The sequence below is a fragment of the Elephantulus edwardii genome, unplaced genomic scaffold (genome assembly GCF_000299155.1).
Source record: "Elephantulus edwardii isolate Elephantulus edwardi_28Jun2011 unplaced genomic scaffold, EleEdw1.0 scaffold00141, whole genome shotgun sequence".
Lineage (NCBI taxonomy): Eukaryota > Metazoa > Chordata > Mammalia > Macroscelidea > Macroscelididae > Elephantulus > Elephantulus edwardii.
Genome location: NW_006399891.1, coordinates 1,979,451 through 1,985,292, shown reverse-complemented (window position 1 = coordinate 1,985,292; position 5,842 = coordinate 1,979,451).

Sequence of the window (5,842 nt, the reverse complement as noted above, 5' to 3'; positions counted from 1 at the left end):
GTGTACCTTATTCAAGCCATAATGTTTTTAATTACTTGATCTTACTTAATTTAAGGTTGTTGGTTTGAACTCACCAGCCACTTGGCAGGAGAAAAAGCTGTGAGAGTCTGCTTCTGAAAAGATTTACAGCCTTGGAAACACTTTGGAGTCTAGGAATAAACACTTTGTACTAGGGAGTCACTATGAATTAGAATTGACTTGATGGTGGTGAGGTTTTTAAAATCTACTTTCCACCCTTCCCTAGCACAGCACATACATACATCGTAAGTACTATTCATGCAAAAGAAAAAAAAAAAATACTAACACAAGCAAGCACTCAGTGTTAACAAATTGTTGACCACTAAATTGCTTTTGTTAAAGACTTGAAAGGAGGATGAGATGTACTTGTTTTTAACTTTAACATTCCTTTTTTTATAATTGAGATTTTAACGGAAGTTTATAGAGAACTTGGATTTCCATTTATTCACTGCTGCACATCTTTCTCTCTTGCTGCTACTTCTCATCATCATCCACTTCTCTTTCATTTCTTATCATCATCTCTTTCCCACTCAACCGACATAACCATTTACTGACTTTTGAGGAGCTATATGGAAGACCCAAAGTCAGTTGGCAAAAAAGAAGAAGAAGAATGCTCAAAGTTCACACAAGCTCTCCTTTAAAAAATAATTACAAAAGAAAAAGTACTTTTCGAGAACAGAGATTTTACATTATCACATTTATGATCCTTGCCTCATATATTCAGACCCCACCGACTCAGGTACTTTCATGGCCCCATTATGTGAAAATCTAGTCAGGGCCATTTTTGTCACTTAAATCTTTTCATCCCTTCTCCTGTCGCCTTCTAGAAGCATTAATTATCTCAAGATAATTTCACTGATGATTGAGACATTATTATTCTGATGCTTCTACTGTGACCTCTTTATTCCTGAAATCACTCCTTTGTTTCATAGATGACATGTTGTTAAGAATACTAATTTTTCCCTACTCCCATATTAACCAGGTCCCATAGCCCCACCAACTGACATTACAAAAACCAGAATATATAACAGTGGAAAGCAGCACATGGTAGCACTTACCACAACATTTATTTTGCTAGTAAGACATAGCATCTTTATTTTCTATGACTCTTACTTTGAGAACATTTTCTATTTGATATATATTATATATATATGAGTTACTATACACATATTTCTTATAGTCTTGGCTATGGAATATAAGATTATATATGCTTTATATTTTGTATTATTGCTTAATAGATTCAAACCCAAGAGATGTATTGAATTCCCTAAGCTGGCACAAAGAATTCATTGCAGACCCATGAATTCAAAATCTAGATTTGTTTATTCCTCAGATGTCTCAAGTTAATGCATTCTTGAGCTGTTTGCTATATGCTTCAGATGTTCCAACTAACAGTCAATTCCACTTGATAATTTTGTTTTCATGTTGTTGTCAGGTACCTTCAATTTCACTCTGGCTAAGAGCAACCCTATGAACAACAGATCTGAACACTGTCCTATCTTGTGCCATCTCACACTCTCTGAAATGCTCTAGCCCATTGTTAGAATCACTGTGTTAACTCCTCTTGTTGAGAGTCTTCCTCTCATACACTGACCCTCTACCTTTCCAAGCATGATCTTCCTTCCTAAGGCTGACCCCTTCTAACAACATGCCCAAAATATGTGTGACAATGTTTCACTATCCTTGGCCCCAAAGAGCACCCTGGCAGCACCTTCTCCAAAATGGGTTTGATTGTTCTTTTGACAGCCTATTTTCTTCTTGTTGTTGTTATGGACCATCAAGTCACTTGCCACTCATAGCAGCTCTGTGTACAAAAGCTCAGAAGCCAGCCCTGTCTTGAGCCAGTCTCACTGACTCTGATACACCTACACCCATCGTCCCAGTTACTGTTTCAATCCATCTCAACTGGGGTCTTCATCTCCTGCACTGTCTCTCCACCCTTCTGAGATCGAACTCCTTCTCCAAGGAGCAGTCCCTCCTGGTCACTTGCTTATAGCATGTGAGATGGAACTTCAAAATCCTAGCCTCCAAGGAGAAACTTGGTTTCCCCCTCTCCAAGACAGTCCTATTTGTTTTCTTCGTGGTCCATGCATGGTATATTCAAGGCTCCTCTTCAGCACCATGACACAAAGGCATCAACTCTTCTGTAATCCTTAGTCATTCATTGTCTAGCTCTCTGATTCATAGCAAGTAATTGCAAAGACCATGGCCTGGATCAGGTGCAATTTAGTCTTTAGGCTGATATCATTGCTGCTCAATACTCTGAAGAGGCCCCAGACAGTAGATTTTCCCGGTGCAATTCATCTTCTGATTTCCTGACTGCAGCAAGTGCTTCAGGTCTTCCTCAGTTTCAGCAAGCAAGGTTGTGTCATTTGCATAATGTCAGTTGTTGAAGAGTCTTCCACCACTTCTGATGCCACATTCCTCCTCATAAAGCCTTGCCTCCGGAATGATCTATTTTAGATCATGAAATAGATTGAAAAGGTATGGAGACGGACACATCTCTAACACACCCCTTTCTTGATTTTGAACCATACAGTGTTTCCAAACACTTTCACAAGAAATGCCATCACCCTCGAGACTGACCTCTCAGAGACAATCGAAAACATAAAGACCAAGATCTAGGATCAGGAAGGAATTCCTCCTGGTCAGCAAAGACTGATCTTGGCTGGAAAATAATCGGAAGATGGGTGGACCTTGTCTTTTTAAAACACCCAAAAGGAGTCCACTCTTCATCTTGTATTGAGAATTTGTGATGGTGCTAAGAAAAGGAAGAAGCCTTACACCACTCCCAAGAAGAATAAGCATGAGATGGAAGGTTGAGCTAGCTGTTCTGAAATACTGTAAAGTGGATGAGAATGGCAAAATTAGTCACATTCCTCCACAATATCCTTCAAATGAATGCGGCGCTGGAGTGCTTGTGGCCAGCCACTTGAATAGACATTACTGTGGCAGGTTTTGTCCAATCTATTGCTTCAACAAACCAGAATAAAAGTAATTATGAGTTAATAAAAAACATGAATTAACATGGAAGGAAAACAGTGCAGCCAAGAAAACTCTGTGGAGCAGTTGTACTCAACAACATTCAAGCAACAAGTTTGGGTTTTTTGCTCTGCAATCCCAAAGACATGAGGTTCAAATTCACCAATTGCTCTGTGGGAGAAGGATGGGCAATCTCCTCCCTTTTGATTAATTGCCTCTGAAAACCCACCGGAGAGCCAGCTATGGATTGGTTCCAATTCAACAGCACACAACAGCTACATCTATATTTGGGTTGCGCTGCTAACTCAATGATGAGTTAATTCAAATCCGGTAATTTGAATCCACCAGTGACTCAGAGGAAGAAAGATAAGTAATCTTCTCCTGTGCAATTTATAGCCTTCAAACAACTGCTGGAGGGTCAGCTCTGAGTCATTTCCAACTATTTAAACATTGGATCAAACTGATTGGCCTCAAAATGTAGTAATTAATAAACTAACTCTGTGCACCTGTCTAGAAGAAGTAAAGTCTTGTATACTTTTTTTCCCTTGTTCCTGTTCCCATGGTGGTGACTGCCACATAGTTACCGGGAGATGCAGTTATAGTTCTTAAAGTTGAGTGTATCTGGCTTTCTGAGAGATGACATCTAGAAGAAAAATAAGATTGTCTTCTCTGTAAATTTTCATTAAAATTAATAAAAAAATTGTCTTCTCTCACTTAGTAAACAATCATCTTTGATTACCAGCTAAGATAGGAAATCATTGTATTGTGTGTAGTGAATAAATGAGGCTTGGTTTAGGCTGAAGAATTACTTAAGGGTATTTATTGAAGTGTGTGAGTCAACTGAATATATTTTTATTACATTAAGTCCTAGTGCATTAACATTAATGGTTAATTTTGAATTGTATGGATATTTTTCTAAATCAGCTGTTAAGAACATGATTTCATCAGCCAGTTTGATATTGTCCTTGGATGGTACAATGTTCATATATGGTTGAGTATACTAAATTTTGAGAACTGATGTCCATAGTTGTATGGCCTATTAAAATATTATTTACTCTCTTAAAAAATGGATTTGAGTTTTGAAATTGATGGTCTGTTTGAGCATCCCCAGGCTTTGGTCACTATCCTGAACAAAGAGGGCTTTTGATAAGCCTTTAGGATTTGATACTCAAGTCTTTAAATCTTTAAAACCTATCCTTTAGGTTTTTGAGCCCTCTTTTTTCTCTCTAGTCCTTTCCTGTTTTTCTTTGGTACCTCAATTACCTATTCTCTTCAGTAAGATTCTAATATTGCCCAGAGCCGGGATAAATGTTCCTTTTGAGCATAAGCAGCAATTCTCCATCATAGAAATGATGTGTGATGTGAAAGAGCCAAGTTTCCATATCAATCTTTTGCTCTCCTTCAAGCTTCTCCACCTCCTCATTCCTTATAAAGGGATGATTCTTGCCCAGGGAGTTCTAGTAGCTTAGTGTAAGGAGCTGTGCTGCCAACCTGAAAATATGTGGTTTCAATCCACTGGTGGCTCCTAGGAAGAAAAATGGGCAATCTCATGGGCGACCAAGCCTCTGAAAAGCCACTGGAGGGTCAGCTCTGGGTCGGTTCTGGCTCAATGGCACACAACAATGACAGCAATTCAATGCCTATGGGATCAAAGTTCCAGGGAAGGATAGCAACATGGGAGAAATTTTGCTCATGTGCACAAATGGTTTGCCTTTAGGATTCTAATAGAATCCAGGTTTCCTAAAATACTATATAGGCAGTCTCCAACTCACAACATAGCTGAATCATGATGAACCACACCCAAGGAAGTCTTGTGTTTTTTAAAAAATTATTTACTGGATGTTGCTGTTTTATTGTGGTTATGTGCCGTTGAGTCGCTTATGACTCATAGCGACCCTAGGTACAACAGCCTGAAAACCTGCACTATCCTGTGCCAATGTCATTGTCTCTGACACTCCTATCCCAGTTATTCCAGTCACAAAATCAACTCATGTCATCTGGGGTCTTCCTCTTCTGCACTGTACCTCCACTCTCCCAAGTACGACGTCCCTCTCCCAAGACTGGTCCTTCCAAGCAACATGCCCCAAGTACGTCAGACGAAGCTTAAGAATCATTGTCTCCAAGGAGCAGCCTGGTTTAACTCTCTCCAAGATGAAACTTTTGTTTTATTAGCAGTCCATGGTATATTCAGTACTCTTCTCCAACACCACAGCTTAAAGGCATCAATTCTTCTATCATTCCTAGTCATTGTCCAGCTTTCTGATGTATAGCACATAATTGCAAAGACCATGGTTTGGATCATGCACACCTTAGTCTCCAGACTGACTGACATCATTGCTCTTCAGTAGTCTGGAGAGGTTCCTGACAGCAGACTTTCCCAATGTAATTTGCCTTTGATTTCCTGGCCGTTGGCAAGCAAACTAAAGCTGTTAACAATCTCAATCTCTTCATTGTCCATAATGATGCTGCTAATTAGCCCAGTGGTGAGAATCTTTGTTTTCTTGATGTTGAACTTCAATCCATATTGAAGGCTGCCATACTTGACCTTCTGTAGCAAGTGCTTCAGGTCCTCAGTTTCAGCAAGCAAGGTTGTCCCATCTGCATAATGCAAGTTATTGATGAGTCTTCCTCCAATCCTGATCCCACATTCTTCTTTTCCCCTATTTTACTTTATATACATATTAAAATATATCTGTAAGTGTTTATGTGATGGAAAATGATGAGCCATCTCCTCTTGTGCAGCTTAGAGCCTCTAAACACTTCCTTGAAGGCCAGCTAACAGTCAGTTCCAACATGAGGGCACATAGCAAAACCACTCCAAGGCTACATGGAATGTTTCCAA